This window comes from Grammomys surdaster, unplaced genomic scaffold (assembly GCF_004785775.1).
Source record: "Grammomys surdaster isolate TR1022 unplaced genomic scaffold, NIH_TR_1.0 169, whole genome shotgun sequence".
Taxonomy (NCBI): domain Eukaryota; kingdom Metazoa; phylum Chordata; class Mammalia; order Rodentia; family Muridae; genus Grammomys; species Grammomys surdaster.
Genome location: NW_021604617.1, coordinates 5,782,178 through 5,800,894, shown reverse-complemented (window position 1 = coordinate 5,800,894; position 18,717 = coordinate 5,782,178). Strand labels below are relative to the sequence as shown.

The window sequence follows — 18,717 nt, the reverse complement described above, 5'->3', positions numbered from 1 at the left end:
GCCTTGGAGTTGCTGAGATAAAAAAAGAGATGTTTCAAAAAATAAAAGAATATATGGTAGCTAAGAATTATAAAAACGAACTTCAATGCTGCTTCCATGGGCATAAACAAGAGTTTGATAATTTGTAAAAAAAAAAAAAATGATAAAAATTATTATACTTAAAACTTCCTCACATAAAAATAACCTCCGTGTCTAGACTTGGCAACCACGAGCTGTGTGCCCGACAAACCACATAGGACTTGCTATGTTAAAAAAAAAAGTACTTGCTGTCTGACTCATTTGCCTTGAAAGTGCTCAGTATTTCAGTTTCTATTCTAAGAGTCAAGGGTCATAAAATTCTGATTTTCAGAATGCTCAAAATGGAACCTGGGGTAGATGATTAAACTGATATGCTATGTCTAAAGAAGTAGCTCATGCAAATAAAAGACCGGGCTTTGTTCTGCATGAAAGAGCTATCTCTCAAGCAGATCCCAGAGCTGTCGGCTTGCATCTATCACTGACTCCAGTCATTCTTCGGCTGTTCCCAAATACTCCTTCCTCAGGACCCTCTCTCCAGCTGAGGCTGGAACTCCGCAGATGTCCAGCTTCTCTGGTATCATTTGCTGAACAGACTATTCTTACGTGGAATTGCACCTCTGCCATGCATCGTTTGATCATAAAATTAAGGATTTCTTTTTGTACTCTGAATTCTGAGCAACCTGTCGGTCTTTATACCAGCATCCTAATGTTTTCAGACTCTAGTTTTGCAATAACTTGAAATTGGGAGGCACCATTGCATTGAACCTTTAGGTAACTTTGGGGAATAACACAGAAGCAATATTAGTTCCTCCAGTCCATGAACATGGGATGCGTGCCTACTTAGTTACATCTTTAAAATTTCCAATAGTTTTTTGTGCATAAGTCTTTTTTTTTTTTTTTTTTTTTTTTTTGGTTTTTTGAGACAGGGTTTCTCTGTGTAGTCCTGGCTGTCCCGGAACTCACTCTGTAGACCAGGCTGGCCTCAAACTCAGAAATCCACCAGCCTCTGCCTCCCAAGTGCTGGGATTAAAGGTGTGGGCCACCACCGCCCGGTGTGCATAAGTCTTATACTTCTCTTTATTACATTTGTTGCTACTGTTTTTTAAAGGAGGGGGGTGTCTCACTGTATAGCCTTGGCTTGCCTTGAGCTCTAGTGCCTCTCTCTGCTTTGAGTGCTGAGATTAAAGTCCATCATTCCATCTCTCTCTCTCTCTCTCTCTCTCTCTCTCTCTCTCTCTCTCTCTGAATTTTTTGTTGCAAGCATATAAAAATTCAGTCAATGTCTCTATAACACCATGTCCCCAGATAAAGTTAGCTTTATATGGATTTATTAGTTGTAATATCACCTTAGTAAATCTGTATATGAAATTGTGCGTCTAAAACTTCCTCCTCTCCACATCTACATGCTCTTTGCTTATAACTTCACTAAACCCTCTCACGCTGCTGAGTGGGAAGCATTGGAGCAGACACACGTACCCAGCCTTTCACTCTGGGTTCACGCAGACGCACTTATCAGATAGAGGACAGGCTCACGTATTCCTAGACTCTTCAGCATTTCATTATGAGCGGTTGTCATATTTTATCAAATCCCGTTTTAAATATAGAGTCATTAGATTTTGTCTTTAATTCTCAGTGATATGACATTGATCAGTTTCTCAATGTTACACTGATCTTGTGGTTTTGTTAATTTTTGTGTGTTTTTTGAATGGATATGCAGCATCCACAATTTCCCTGCAAGTTTCTGTGTCTTCTTCTGTCAGAGTAATACTGGATTCATTAGAATAAATCCAAATCATTTGTTCTCTTCTGTTCTGGGAAGTTTATTAAACACTGGAATTCATTCTACTTTATAAATTTGGTAGAAACCACTTTTTTTTTGGTAGGAATTTTTAAATTACTCATTTAATTTTTTTCACTTCATGTAACTCTGCTTATGTTTTCTTTTGCTTCCTCTGCCATTTTGTAGCTTATGTCTTTCTTTAAAAGGATGCCTTTATTTGTATGTGTGTTTCCCTATGTGAGTTTCTATGTATCACATGCATGCATGAACTCTAAGAGGCCAGAAAATGGCATCAGATTCCCTGACACTGGAGCTGTAGGCAGTTAGGAGCCACTATGCAGATGCTTGGAATCCAGCCCGGGTCCTCTGCAGAAACCCCAGCCCTCCTTCCTGCCCAGTTTCTGTATTCTCACATATATATGTGTGGGTGTGTGTATGTGTGTGTATGTGTATTATATATGTATATATAATACATATATTGAATATCAAATGTTTACATATTTATAATGTATATAAAATATATTATAAATTTATATAATTAATATATGAATAGAGATATTATTTAGTTACATGTGCAATTCATTTAAGTTAGTCAAACTCTGGCATGCAGTTCTTCGTAAAAATCCTATATAATTTTTCCAATTTTGTAAGACTGATTCCAATGGTCCTGTCGTCTTTCATTAATTTTAATACTTAATCTTTTCCCTTACTCTAATAAAAATCTTGTCAGTTTTGTTGATCTTGTTGCCTACTGCTGACAAGCTTTCAAGTTACTTCAATAGAGATAGATTTGTCTTTCTCTTTAGAGTCAACTTCTTTATCCCAGGAGTCTCAGCGGTTGGTAGGATTTCAATATGTTCCAGAAGCATACAGCTAGGACAAGGGTGTGGTCACTTGGCAGTGAATATGCAAATCACACTCCTACTGTCCGAATTCCCAAGATGAGCAGCTACCTTTAAGCATGGCAGGGCTAAGCATTTCTGCTTTCTGTGAAGTGTGTGCAGTCTGTACACGCTGCTTGACAATGGTATGGAGGGCTCCCAGGATGGATACAGAAGCCAAATCTTGTTGGTGAGTGAAGTATGATTTAAAAGGGCTTTGAAATATTTTTCTCATGAATAAGCATTCTATGCAGATTTTTGAAAATTGGCTCTGTCATATAAACAGTAAACCTATAAATCATATGATTTTAGTATAACCATCTTAAATAAAAGAAATCATTCTGCCAGTATTTAAAGGGGAAGCCAGCACATTACAGAGGTACTCAGAAGCAAGTATGGCACTATCCTGTAGTCACTGAAGGTTCTTTACACAGACAGGTTCTGAGAGGGAGGACATCCAGACTAACCATATAACTTATATGCTTATAACTTGCATTGTATCCCGGTTTACCCCAGCTCCTGCATAAGCCGTGTACATGACCCATTAAAACTCTAGGAACAAAAGGAAACTCAGATCGTTTGCTCATCCTTAGCCTTAGTTGCTGCCCCCTTCCTTCCTGGAGTGCACATTTTCTATTTTCTACAACCTCCATCCTATCCCAGGACTTTCTTTTACCCAAATGTGCCCAGACACTCAGCACCGTCCTGTTCTTTCTCTAGCACCCATCCTGTTCTTTCTTTCTTGAGGTTTCATAAAGAACCTGAAGAACTTCAGCCGTGGTCTCATCAGGGTCTTTGTTAAAGGATGCCGAGTATTCTTGTGTCTGTGCAGGGATGACACATAGAGAGAGGGGTGAGAAGCCAATAGTGGAAGATCTCAGCAGAGCACCTCGGGGCGGGCAAGTCATACAGCATTTGCCTACAGAAACAGTTCAGGGAAAAACGGTTAGATTTAGTGGCTGCGGTTTGATTAGAGCAGAGGGACACAACCTCAGTAAGCCATATTTGTAGGAAGTGCTATGGCCTTGTGACAGAAGACCAGCCAGCACAGGACACTTTCCTGCGTTACCCCCTCCCTCCACCCAGTACAGGACTATTTTTCATATGGCTTTTCTCTTTATTAAAAAAAAAAATCTCAATTCCTCACAGTCTTATGAAAAGAATCAAAGACATACAGTGTTCCTGGGCTGGATGACTCAACAGGACAAGCAAGACAGTTCTCAAACAGACTCGGAAATGTATCATTAACACTCGACAAACTTAAACTTTTTAAAAACTGATATAGACAAGTGATATTGAAATCCACAGGGGAAGAAAAGAAACCGGAGGAAGTAGAACAGTTCTGAAAGATAGCAAAATGGGAGGGGATCGCTGACACCCCTGCAGTCCTGGCAGGTTTGTGGATTGGTCTGCTTAATGAGGCCTTGTCCTAAAAAAACCAACAATGACAACAAAAAGAGGAAGATTTCATTACTTAAACTTTTAAGATTAAAGCAACAATATCAATCAAGATAGTATGGTGTAGATGGAGGGGTAGCCACTGACAGACTGTAGAGCTCAGAAGAAGACAGACATGAGTGTAGCCATGTTAATTTCCTTGAGTAGAGAATGGATAGCATTTCCAGCAAATTGTAAGGAAATGGTTGTCTATTTATATAAACACAGGTAAACCCTCTGATCTAAATCTCACCTTATGTTCAAAACTAAAACACACTGTACATCTAGCTGTAAACAAAAAAAAAATCACCGAAGTTCTAGGGAAAAAAATACAAGAAATATTTGGAATCAGAGCATAGAAAAAGCGTTCTTACACACAACACCAAAATGAAGAACTGTGAGGGAGAAAAAAATATTGACGAGAACTAAAATTAAAACCTTTCTGCAAAAGACCATTAACAGGATTAAAAGGTAACTATAAACTGGGAAAAAATATTGTAAATCAGGACACACTAAAGGATATGGCTGGAATCTACAAAGAATTGTCAAAATGGGCAGGTGTCTGGAGAAATGGCTCAGTGGTTAAGAACCCTGGCTACTTTTACTACAGACCAGGGTTTGGTTCCCAGAACCCACGTGGTGGCTCACAAGCATCTGTAACTCCAGATCCAGGGGGGCCTACATTCTCTTCTGACCTCTGTGGGCACCAGACACACATGTGGAACAAACACATTCATGCAAACACTCATGTGCACAAAAAAAAAAATAAATCTTTCGGTTTTACGAAGAGTGACAGGGTAGTGTTTTTACATGGACACAGTGCAGACACTTTGCTAAGAGGACTTAGAGATCACAGGACACAAAAGGGTCCATAAAGGGAATGCAGACTACAGCTGTACATAGTGGGATACATACAGCATCCTGCTGCACTTGAATGACTAACACAGGAAATGTTGACACTATCAGGTGCTGGTGAGCACAGAGCAACTGGAGCACATACACTCCGCTTGTCTTGCTAGCAGTGATGCAGAATAGAGTAGCTGGTCTGGAAGACGTTTGGCAGAGGTATGTCGTCAGGAATGCACTTACACTGGTTCAGTAACACCCAGAGAAACACAGAAAGCGCAGATGTCCCTTGGCAAGTGGACACACTGTGATTCTCGCATAGTCTGGACTCGGCAGTGAAAATTGATAAACTATTAATGTACACAACAATGTAGGTGAGTCCCAAAGGCATCATGACGAAAGAAAGAAGCCAGTCATGAACACTGTCACAATGTACAGCCCATTTACATCACATTCCCTCTGCAAGGCAGAAATAATGGAGTGCAGACCAGGACTTCACAGGGTGGAGGAGGAAAAGCTTTGAGCATCAAAGGATAGCACAGGGAGGCTTGGGGTTATGGAACTATTATGGATTTTTATTTTGATGGTAATTACACACACACACATGTACATACATACATACATACACGCATGACAATAGAACTTCATACCAAAAGGAAAATGAAGTTTTACTGTAGGTGCTTTAAGAATACACTCTTACATCTCTTAGAGGCATAAAAATACATTCTTCTTGCAGTATGTTCTACACGCTAACTTGTGTCTGTTCGGGATAACCTCAGCTGCTTCCAGATGCTGTTTCATTGTAAATGTTTCCTGTCACATTTTTATCCAGCTGCCTTCTGAGTCTCCTGTGGTATGGCCCCACCTGTCTCATTTGCTTTCTAATTCTCTGTAGATTTTTCAACCCATTGCTCTCTCTGGGATGTTTTCCAAGTCTCTAAAATATGCCACTCGCCCCTCATCTTATTTGTTTAAAATTAAATTAAAGTGTGTGTGTGTGTGTGTGTGTGTGTGCCTGTCTATGTGCTCAACACTAGTGTGCAGGTACCTGCAGAAGCCAGAAGAGGTCATTGGATCCCCTAGAGCTAGAGTTACAGACAATTCTGAGTCACCTGATATAGGTGCTGGAAACTGAACCCAGGTCCTTTATTAACATAGCAAGTACTTTCATCTACTGAGCTATCTCTCCAGGCCTCTGCCCCATAAAATTTAAAGAGGGTATGACCATTCTGCTTCCTAGCAGGATGAAAACACACACACACACACACACACACACATAAAATCTACAGCTCCCTCTTGGATTCATGCCTCGCTAACATTTCAATGAAGAAACTCATTCTTTGAGGCTATAGAAAACCTCCAAGTGGCATTGCCTGAATGCACACCCTAATTGTAGTGCCTGCTCTTCTCTTTGTAGTGGGATTTGCAACCAACCTTTTATAAAGTCATATTTTTTCTGGAACCATTTCCAGGTAGCTATTTTCCTCCTGAGGATTTGTCTTATTGAGCCATTAGGGTGGACAATGGAGGAACTCGAATGCTGGGTGGCAGCAGGCTGCTCTGTTGGGACACAGAATAAAACGCCATAAACATCTTCCTTTATTTTATTGGATTTGGCTCAAGTTGTTGGCAGGGCTATTGTGTGCTCAGCTCCAGTTGTTGTGGAAAGGATTTTTTTTTTATTTCACGAGTAGAAAAATCTATGCTTAAATTTGATACAGAGCTCTGCAATGAAGGTGACGTGCTTTTATCTGCTTGTGTGTTCGAGCGCTCAGTGATCTGAGTCCTGAGTGGATGCTACAATCACAGTTTGTATTGATCATCAAGAGACAAAGGTAGTTTTTGATTCTTTCCAGATGCTAGCAAATTAGAAGACAGGGCAAAGATTATTTTGTCACCAAGGAGGAACACATGGTAGTGTCTCTCTCCAGGGCACATTTTCTTGGCAAATTTTAGCATTGAATATGTTCAAATTTCCAAGAGCAAGTGAATGGCTTTCTTTGTTGTCGTTGCAAAACACGCCGAACAGGTCATAGGAGGAAAACATTGCTTTCTCATTTCTCAACCTTTTTTTTTTTTTCTCCAAGACTCTTATGAGACATGCTGGGGAGGGGCCTGGTAAGACGGGCAGAGCTTGTTGGGTGCTGGATTCTACTTTCTGGACTGAAAGGAAGCAACATTTGTAAACACTGGAGCCAGGGTGTTAAGTTCTTCAGAACCAGTCACTCCCTTGATATTAATTTTTTTCTATCAAAATGAAACACATTTACCACCCTTCACTTAATGGTCTTCCTAGGCATTTACAACAGTTAAGTTCCGGGTTTTTTCTCCCTTAGAGAAAAGATTACCGGTCATTGAACACTTTTTAACAAAAAGGGACCTATGAGTTCTGAGTTCAATGAGTTTTTTCTTAGATTTTTTTCTTTAAGTTTAGTTATACTTAAATCATTGTACCTCCAATTAAATTCACTGATCACCTGTACGTGAGGCGTCATGATCTGCACACTAAGAGTTGGACCCTCAGGAAGCCCATGTTGTGACAGGACTTTTCAGGAGGATACCCATTTAGTTGATTTATGCCAGGAACAAGCAATGGAACAAAACTGTGCTTGGAGAACAAACATCTCTATTTCTTGATTATTTGTCAGGGTCCGAGAAGGAATCAGACTCAGTGCTGTTTCTATTCTGAGAGGCACAATAGCCCAGTCACCCTTTCCTACAGAACTCAACCCAGCTAGGGATCCCCTGGCTCTTGTGAAGTGTGACAGTGGACAGGTCAGCTGACACACTTCCAGGGTGACATTGGAGGCTCAGAACAGCTGAAAAGACTTTTGGCTAATGTTCATTAGTTAAACTCTCCAGACCCAGGAATTGTCATCGGAGCTGCAGCTGCCATTCTAGAACCATCTCAAAATGAAATTTGTAGTGAGTACAACAAAATACATAAAACTGAAGGAAAAAACAAAAACAGTCCCCAAAGCTCAGAGTCCTGTAGCTGTAATAAAGGAGGAATAAGGGAAGGAGAACCATTCACAATCAAAGAGTATGTATTTCCCTACACATAGGCTTTTGCATATTGAAACTACAAGACGGAATGAAGCTGTCAGATGACTTACTAAACAGAGAATTACCGAAAATATGTGGTCTGCAGTGTAACTTCAGACTTGGTGTGTGGGCGACTGGGATGACTGGGACACCTGTGACCCCTGTGACCCCTGGGGTGTGGTCTTCCAGAACCGTGAGCATGCTTGGTAACGTTCTGAACTTAACCAAATGTGTTCTATACCTTTGTTATATTCTGGGAAATTCGGATGAATTTAGATCTGTGCAAAAATTGTCTCCATTTATTTGTAAAATGAGCCAGTTTGGGGGTAATCGGGCTCACCTCCGTGTGTGTTCTGAGATAGCATTCTCAGAGAGGATGAACGCAGGGCAGAAGATGCATGAGTGTGGGCGGGCAGGGAAAAGGAGAAAACTCACCCTTTGAGCTTCTCTTTCTGGGTTTCCTAGCTGCCATGAACTAAACAGACCAGCCTTGCTGTGTGCCTCCCCCATGGTACGTGCCTCACCATGGCCCAGTAACAAGCTCACTGTGGACTACGGCTCGGCTCAAGCTGGGGGCAAAACCAATCTGCTTGTAAGTTGTTCTCTTAGGTAGTTGTTGATAACACCAACAAAACAGCTCAACCAACAGAGGTTTTCTGTGGTCTCAGATTATAACAAACTGGCTCTCGCCGACACAGATAGTGAACGGGCCATTTATACGTCTTCCTGACCATCTTGGTATTACAATAAGGCATGCTGGGAAGCCAGAGCCTCGAATTAAAGAAAGCTCTCATTTGTATCATTTGAGAATTTCTGTGTTCTGAATATTCCAGCAGTGGCTACCAGGAGAGAGTAGCTCAAAAATCATTCAGGCTTTGCCACCAGCTCATTAGGAGCCAGAGTCAGGCACCATATGGGGTACCCAGCATCTCCAGTCCTATACTCTGAATAGCAGTTAGGTCCTCCAAGTCATTAGGATAACAACACATGTTGCTGCCAGCTTCCAAAATGCCCCCACCTGAGGCAGTATTGACCCTCCAGGAACTTGTGCATTCACTGCTGGTGGGAGCTGTGGTGTTTAGTGACCTCATCAAACATGGGTACATTACCTGGACAGGCTTGTGTGAGACTTGGTCTGAATGCACAGCCTCAGGCTGCCTGTCCAGCTGCTCCAGGGAGAAGTGAATAGAATCTAGTGGTGCAAGCCCTCAGTGGTAGTCTGGCTGGGTCTGCCCAGGGCCTTACACTTCTCAGACTTGATGATACTCCAGAGGCCGTCCCGGCCTACTCTGTCAACTCAATTCCTCATCTGAGAGATTAGCAAATGGCAAACAGCTCTGCATCTAGGCACATTTTGGCAGCACCACAGGGCTATGTCATATGGGTCACAGGGTGTAAGAGCAAGCAGCCTACATGATGGACAAGCAGGAACACGTCTCAAGGCCTTGGAAAGCTGAGAGCCCACCGTACAACCCTGCCTTGGTAGTGACAAGATGCAGAAGGTCTGCCCAGTAGCTTCACTTACAAGTAGAAAGCCATAAAGTACTGAAGCTCTCTTCTTGCTTGCTCCAGTGCACACTCGACTCTGAAGAAGCTCTCACAGTGGGTGGAGAGTTCTCTGACCCTCAGTCCACAGAAGCCCCTTGTATCCTCATGCTGATTGCTAGAGAGGTTGGAATTAACATTCACCCCACTCCTTGCTTTCTATCCTCCACCACTCACTCTGCCGTATCTCTATTGAGAAGACAAAAGAGCAGGGTATAAAATAGGAACAACAGAACTGCTCTCTAGTGCAAAGAACACCAGTGGATTCCTATTTTGAGGTATGGTGGGAGGGGGCTGTTAACAAACTAAGCAAGTCTGTGTAATGGTTATTGTTTATAAACAGCATGTAATATTACATGATAGGTTTAAGGGGGACCTATGGTACTAAAGGGTATAAGCTGGAGCTCAGGGATAAGAGAACAGAAAAGGTGTGTGTGTGTGTGTGTGTGTGTGTGTGTGTGTAAATGCATAATAAAACCCATTGTTTTACATGCTAGTTTACATTTTTTTTAAAACCATATAGAATTTGAAAGTGAGACTAAAACTATTTAGGCAGATCAGTGGGAGAGGGAAAAGCTGAGGTGGATGCCATCAGAATGCATGCTATACCTGAATGAAAATATTCTTGTAAAACCTACTTCTATGTACAACGAATATATATCAATAAACACATAAAGAAGCAGGTAAAATTCTTTTGTATGTTTTAGTTTCTCTGGAAGAGGAGAGGGCTTTGCAAGACTTAGTCAATTCAGATAAAATTTAACAGACACACTTTACCCAGGACAGTTAAAACCACTACCGTTGAGGACACCTCCAGCTAAGTTACAGGGTAGATGGGACCTTGGTGGGACAGCATTGGAGGTTAGTAGAATGAGGGGATAGAAAAGCCATCAGGCTGCGGCACTAGTTTCTCACAGCTACAATAAGCCTTGCACCTGAAATGCTAAGGCAGGAGGATCACGTGTGCTTGGCCAGTCTCAGCTATACAGCAAATTCAAGGCCAGTTTGAAGTACTCCAGACCCTGTCCAGACAAGCTAAAGTCAAAACAAATCTCCAGGACACCGCAGATTCCAGAAGAGTCATGAGACCTGCAGATGAGTACAGGTTCACAGAGAACGGTGAGAGCTAGGAGGTCTTGACCACTGGGCACAGGATGTGCACATCAGTCATAGTGCCGAAAAGTGACAATTCCGGATAGAGAAAGTGTGAGCCTTGCAGCAGCAGCAAAAACCAAGGAACAGAAACAGTTACAAGATCCAGTGATAAAATAGCTGCTTAATTGCCAAAGCTTGAGAAAGACAGAAAAAGCCATAATGAAATCCTTTCTCACAGTGCCTTACTTTTCTGCACAGGGCAACTTTCTGTTTGGGGCAAAGGTGTGGGCAACTTCTCTCATGTTGACTCTGTCTGTGGTGGTGGGGCTGGCTATGGAAACATGCTTAGGATTGCCTGGGGTGGAGAGCCCTTCAGAGTCCTGCTTGCCTGCTTTGTATGAGCCTTCTTTGGATGGAGGCTTGTTCCTGCCTCCAGCAGGTGGGTGACACATGCTCACTGGATGATGGAAGGGAGCACCAGGCATTTCCACTCCTCCCTAAGTCTGGAGCTGGGAGGCAATCCTGAGGCAGATAGAGAGTGATGCAAGCTCATCTCAGGGCTGCTCTGGTGAAAGTTCTGTGTTTGTTTAGAGTTGGAAAAATCCAGAAGTCCATGGGCAGACTGGAGCCGAGCAGTCTTGGACCCACAGTATCAGAGAACAAGCAAAGGAAGTGAACGAAGCCTTCGCAAAGACAACCCAGTGCTGGGACCAGGAGGCTCGGTTAAGAATTCTATCCTTGAGCTGGTAAGAGAAGGGAGGTTGCTCGTTTTATCGCTGATGTTGCACACATCCCAGGGACTTGCGGGCCTAAACACAAGTTTCTTCAGCAGACCTGATGAGTGCCACCATGTAGCCTCTGTCTTGTTTTGAATTTTGTCAGATTTTAAGCAGACAGTCATCAGTGGCTAGCATTCAACTCTGTGCTGTTTGCTGCTATGTGCACTGTGTAGACACTAAAAAGTATGTATCACAAACAGAGGTGGCTCCCGTGTTACTAAGAGGTACAGTCTTCAGACATCACTGTCGTGTGCCCTGTCATTGACGAAAACATTGCTATATAATGCATGGCTGTATTATATCTCAGATTCCATAAGAGGGAGGGGCAGTAGACCTGAGGGGATACAGTGCACTGTTCATCCCAGCAAGAAGCTGAGCTCCACGAGGAGCCCTGGCTTATCAATTGGTCCATAGAGCCTTAGCTGAGGGCTGGGCTGGAGAAGAGGCACAGGAGCACAGCACAGTGAGATGCAGGGGTGTGGGATCAGCAAGGGGCTCTTCTGCCAACCAGAAAGGTAGCCCAGCCCTCTGTGTGACAAGTTTGGCAGTATCTGGGGACCTTTCTCAGAGCAGTATGGGATGGGAGCACAGGAAAGGCCACCCTGCCTCTGTCCCATCAGCACCATGCTGTGTGCCTGCTGTTGGCAGAGTCGCCTGCCTGGAGATCTCAGCTAAGCCTTGACACACTGCCCTGGCTTGCTGTCACCAGTGTTAGCTGCTGTCGTGGGCTAGGCCATGGCTTTTGTTTGTCTGTGTTGTTACTCCTCTCAATGTTAAGTGCTGAAAGGTATTTTGTGTTCTGCTGGGTAGGAATGTCCCTTTACCCTTGCTGCCAGGCTGGCCCGTAGCTCTCTGGTATTCAAACTGAGGAAACTTCAGCTAGAGTGGCTTGCAACAGGAGCAGAGACTGGGGAGAAACGTGGTGCCGAGCCCAGACATTCTCTCCTAGGCCCTTGACTTTGATCAAGTCACCTGGTTGATTTTTGCTTCATATAAATTTTACACTTGTATCTAAGCATGAGCCGGTGAGAATACCACTAGTGGGGTTGTGTAACAAGTAACACTGAATGAGTTGTTGTTACTCATTTGCTATGCCTCATCCTGCTCAGAAAGGATGTCAGGAGGCTGACTGGAGCTGACTCAGTTCACTAACTCACTCCTTCCTATGGGCAGGGACTGTTCCTTTTTCACACTGTGCTTGCATCATGAGTGTTACCCACACATGCACACACATACACACACACATACATGCATATGTGCACACAAAAACAAGCATATGTGCGTGCATATACACTCATACACGTGCATACACACATACACACTTATACGTACACACATGCATGCACACATGCATGCACACACACGCATAGAGAGACAGGTTTACTCAGAACAGGAGCCCATTAAAGGGCCTGGTAAAAATCCTTTAGGAGGCTGGAGAGATGGCTCAGCGGTTAGGAGCACAGACTGCTCTCGCAGGACTGGGGTTTCATTCGGAGCACCCACACGCTCGTTCACAACCCTAACTCCAGTGCCCTTTTCTGAGTTCCGAGGGCACCAAGCACACATGTGGGGTACAGGCAAACACGAAGATGAAACGCTCACACATAACCCAAAAATAAATAAGCCGTATTAAGCTTACTTTAAAAGGAAGGGTGGAGGGAGAGAGGAAGTGGAGGAAGGAAATTTCAGGGAACATTCCAAATGTACGTCACAGTAGGAGACAGTAAAACAAGCCCCTCATGTCCACCACGCAGCTTCGGTGACTGTCACGTTCTTTCTGGTTTTGCCGTGCCGCTTGTAAATTCTTGAGCATTGTACAGAATGTATCTGTTAACGGATGAATCATTCTCACAAGCAGTGTTGTCACACACAGAACAAGTCACGGTGATTCTCGATAGCTTCGAACATCCTGTGTTTTCCTGTCATATTGGGTTGTGTGTGTGTGTGCGTGCGTGCGTGTGTGTAGGGAGAGGTTCATGTCAGGTGCCTATCTTAACTGTTCTCTACCTTATTGTTTTGAGGCAGGATCTTATTATGCCTGGGGCTCACCAACTCAGTCAGCGAGCCCAGGGGTCCCTCTGCCTCTGTTTCCCCTGCACCAGGATTACGAATATGTAATGCTTCATCCAGATTTTCAGGTGGGTACTGGGGATCTGAACTCAGATCCTCACACTTGCACATCAAGAAGTTAGTGCTAAGCTGGGGAACTCAATGGTTGACAGCACATACGGTTCCTGGAGAGGATCCAAGTTTGGTTCATGCTGGGTTGGCTCACACGTGCCTGTGACTCCAGCTCTAGGGAGAGCCAGTGTCATGCACACAACCCTCACACAGACAGGAACAAGGCACAGTTAAAGACATCAACTTGCATAAAGTAGACATCTTTTAAGTTTCTTTTAATAGGTGACATCCTGACCCACCCGTCTACACACTTATATCTTTCCAAATTCCTTTGTCGAAGAGATTGTCTATTTTCTTGCACAGGTCTGACATTTAACACCCAATTTACTGTCCCCACAGGTGCCATTAAGATGGTCCTTTATCTTCTGTCTCACGTAAACAGGTCATTAAGCTATATCTGGAATTTAGAGTCAGAGTTAATCTTTTTTGCAAGAGTACATCATTATAAAGTGCACACGCTTCCTTCGTGGCACATAAGCCACGGCCCATCCCACTGTTAATGTCAGGAAGGACCAGAGGTCTAACCTTTGTCCATCTGATCCACCTAGAATAAAGCTCTCCTAGCCTTTCACCTGATTGTCTTAGCAGCCATTAATCACTAAGGATTAATTACCCGTTTATTGTACTTCCTGAATGCATTACCTCTGATTATTCTATAAAGAATCTGCCCTCATCAACAAAACGAATCTGCAAAGGAAAGGTACGAGATCAGGGTTTTCTTTCCTTTATAAATTAACAAATTTGTCAGTTAATATATCTTGAGTCCATACCTCAGCAACCACAAAAGATGAGCAGTGTGTGCATGCGTACATGTGTGTGTGTGTGCACATGCACATGCATGTATGGTGTGTGTGCACAGTGAGATGCATGGGTGTATGTGTGTGTGTGTGTGTGAGTTTCATCCTGTCTCAACTTGCCTCTGCTCTGTCAGTGGCTCAGACTGAGTCAGGAGTTGTTCAGGTCTGTCTGGAACTCAGAAGGGACACAAACGGTGTTCTGACAGACAGATAGGAGGCAAAGGAACCATTAGGAGAGTGTGAAGATGCATTGGTCAGCCCTGCTTCTGCTATGATGGGAGAGGTTAGGCTCTAACTAGCAAGCACTGACTTGGTAACGGGAAGGTCCTGGTGACCTTGATACACGGATATTGGGAGTGGATACATGGGAGGAGACTGATAAACGTTAGAGAGATTACAATCAATGTAATGTACAGTTCCATGGAATTTTACTCCCAAGTGAAGTCCGTTATTCTTAGGGCATTGGAGTATACATCTCCCACTAGGTCTAGTTCTGTTTATTTTATAAAATTCTGTTGACTGATAAGGTTGTCCATAAGTAGGAAGTGGTGATTTTTCTTGCAGATTTTAGAAATCTTCATCTTGCAGTTTGGATGCTTGACTATAGCATTAGTTATAGAGAATATTTTTTTTCTGATCATTTTCATTGGAGGTTTTCTTTTTTTTGTTTGTTTTGTTTTGTTTTGTTTTGTTTTCAAGACAGGGTTTCTCTGTATAGCCCGGGCTGTCCTGGAACTCACTTTGTAGACCAGGCTGGCCTCGAACTCAGAAATCCGCCTGCCTCTGCCTCCCAAGTGCTGGATTAAAGACGTGCGCCACCACCGGCCGGCTTCATTGGAGGTTTTCTATAAGCCTCGAATATACGGACGTCTCTGTCCTCAAGGTCATTTCTCTGACATGGTATCATCGAGCAGGTACACTTAGCTTTTAGATTCCACTGTTCAGATATGTTGGTAACATGTATGTTTAAGTTTTTTTTCTATCTGAGTATTTTTAATATAGTTACTTTTCTTGTTGTTTTTGAAGATTTAAATGTTTTATTTTTAATTGTGTGTGTGGTATGTATGTATGGTGTGTGTGTGTAGTGTGTGTGTGCACATGAGCACATGTGCCCATGAAGGCCGGAAGAGGGCACAGAATGCCCTGGGGGCTGGAGCTGCAGGTGGCTGTGAGGTGTTCCACACAGGTGCAGGGGACTGAACTGGGTCTTCTTCTAGAGCATTACAATATATGCTCTTAACCACTGCACTCTCTTTCCAGCCATCTTTTTGTTTTTGAGGAAGACTCAACGAATTTTAAGGGAGGTTTTCATGTTTACCTTGAGAGGTGAAATATGGCAGCTAAAAATTCTAGAACCATTATGAACTCGATACCTGGTGGGCAACGCATTTAAATACAGGACAGGTTTTGCTGTATTAGTGACAGGGTGAACAACTTTTCTTTCATCATAGCCAGTGTGGGATTGGAATCTGTGTCTGGAGGAGCTCTCTTACTCCCTTCCTAACACACAGGCCATAGCTGACAGCCATGGGGCTCGCCCCCAGTACCTGGACAAGGGTGCCGCATTACCAAGTAAGCCTGGGGGTAGAAGTCATGGGCTGTGCTCTGCAGACCCAAGGTAGGCAGTTCTCCTTTGTGTGACTAGGTACATGCAGCCACTGCTATCTTGTCCCTCAGTGACACCTCTCCCGACACTTCAGTTTTAGAGACTGTTGTTAGAGCCCTGAGAAGAGATCCACACAGGGGTTCTAGACAACTGTTAACCAACAGCAATGGCGCTGACTGTTACTATGAGGAAATACTACCTGATCCTAGCAGGTTGCCAACACCAATGTCTCCCTCGTTCCCCCAATCATAAAATCCAATTACTTTTTGCTGCTAAATAGTTTTCGTATCTGTGCCTCCTTCTCTCCTATTGAAGCCAGAAATATTCATCAGTAGGACTAAAGCATCAGCCTTTCAGCTTGCCTTGGTATATACTACATGGCCCTTACATTGCAGCTACAAGGTTCTTTTTTTAAAATGTAAATCTATTATCATTTTCCTGTTTAAAACTGACCAGCGTGTTTCTGTCCCTGGCCAGGATTGTTAGGAGGATAAACAGGACCAGAATCTTTGCCACCAAAGGTTCACAAAGCCCTTCTTATGGTCTCTTCCGCACCCACCACCATGATGCATGTTAAACAATACCATCTCTAATGTCCATGTCAACACTCGGATCTCATGAAGCCCTCGACCTCTGCTGGAGAGAGATGTAGTCTGCCCTGGCAGTGCTGGGGAAGCAGGCACCTGCCGGGTTCCCAGAGTCAGCTCTAGTACACCGCGCCGGATTCTCTTAGTCGGGCTGCAGAAACCGAAGCTATCAGCAGGAAGCTATGGTGAATGTTGCTTTACTTCCGTCTCTGCCAATAGCCCCCTCAAAGTCCCAGCCAAAGGTCTAATGAGTTCTGTCCTGAGATTTGACATCCTGCTTCAGGCTCTACAAGTCAGGTACAGGAAACCCAACCTCTCATGGGAGACTGTGAAATCAGCGGGTCACCAGGGGGACAGAAAGCTACTCACAGGTCCCCACCCTGCTCTCCTCATGCAGGGCTGCCTTGACATTCTTATGGGGCTATGGAAACAGGCCCCACCATCAGAACTGAATCAGTAACAAGCCTGTTCCACAGGCCTGCCATTCTTGCCTCTTCTTCCTCTTGTAGTCTGGTTTTAACCCCTCAGATCTTTTTTTTTTTTCATCTGTGACTCCAGACAGGATCCAAAAAGGAGATGTGGTTTTCCTCTCTGGGTTTTATGTTAGCCTCTTAAAGTACCACGACAACCTTAAAAGGGCACAGGAAAGGGCGCCCTCAGATCTTTAACTCAGATGCTGTGAGCCTCACATGACAGAACCTGGATCATGCTGCTGCCCCTAACATGCTGGACAGGGAATGCCCAGCATGGTCTTGCTGAGAAGCATTTCCCGGCGTGGATCATCTGTGATTTTTTTTTTTTTTATTAGAGGGCAGATTAAACACACTGTATGAGAATCAGGGTAGAACACAGGCTGCTGGAATGCAGGCTAATGGTTTCTGTCAACTACTCCAGTGAAGCACCGGAGGATTGGAGATGCGAAAGTTCCAACAAGGGGCCAACGGTCTTTACCCACTTTGTCACTTACTACCACTACTACGTAAGTCTGGACTTCATAAGTGCTGCTGTCACATTTCTGTTGATTAACCTTGGATGTACTAGGCTTCCGTAATGATGAGCATTGCCATCACAGTGGCTGAGTAAAGCCAATGATATTAATAACCCTGTCTGTCTTTAACTACTATACCAAGGATGCTGGAAATGAAGAACCTGGGTCTCAGATGTAGTCAAAGGCCTGAAACTATATGCTTATGGTTCCAAACTCTATAAGAGGCAGGAAATACTGGAGCCTACAGATGCCAGGTGGGACAGGTAGACTGGCAGGCTCCGTCACTGCCTGCCAGTGTCAGTATGCCCCAGCAGGTCTTTAGTAGTGTTCTCTGATGAGAGTAACCTAGATGAATTCCAGAATTAAAACAACACCAACAAACTTCCTCAAAGAAATCAAGGGGTTTAAGGAAGAGGAAGAGAAGCAGCTCAAGGAGCAAAAAGATAATATTCAAGAAAATACAGCAATAAAGGCTGAATGGAATGACAAAGACAGTCTAGGATTTGGGAAGCAAACTCAATTAAAGAAACCGATGCTGAACAAAACCCAATCGGAAATGAATCAATCATCCACCTAGAAAACACAAGGGGAAGAAAGCCTCACAAGGATGGAGAGTTGAAGATAGACTATCAGCCTTGGAGATAAAGGAGGAGAATTAGACCACACAAGCAAAGAATATGAACATACTTTTTAAACACAGGAAAGGAACATACAGGAAATATGGGACACTGTGAAAAGACCGACCAAACCTGCGCATCACAGGCATAGATGAGAGAGGAGAAACCCAGGTCAATGGCGGTGCAGACCAGAGTTTCAAGAAGATCAGAGAACAAACTTCCCCAAACTAAGAAAAGGCACCATTGAGATTCAAGAAGTACACAGAACGCCAAATAGATAAGGTTAGAAAAGAAAGCTCCCCACAGCGTATCAGCATTTAAACACTAAACATATGAAACAGAGTATTGACAGCTGCAAGAGAAAAAAATCATTATATAAACAAACAAAGCAAACAAAGGTCAGAGTAACAGCTGCTTTCTCAATGCAGACAGTTAATAATTACTTACGTACTTGAGACAGGGTCTAGCCTGGAATTAACTCTGCAGACAGGGAGGCTTTGAACTCGCAGAGTTCT

General features: G+C 43.5%; 1 non-coding gene across 1 annotated transcript; it reads right to left on the bottom strand.

Moving 5' to 3' along the window:
* Nucleotides 1-17,141: 17,141 nt before the first annotated feature.
* Nucleotides 17,142-17,239, bottom strand: LOC114620675. The gene has a single exon (XR_003711340.1). It is a non-coding gene; the product is annotated as a small nucleolar RNA SNORA26 (small nucleolar RNA).
* Between the last annotated feature and the right edge of the window lie 1,478 nt (nt 17,240-18,717).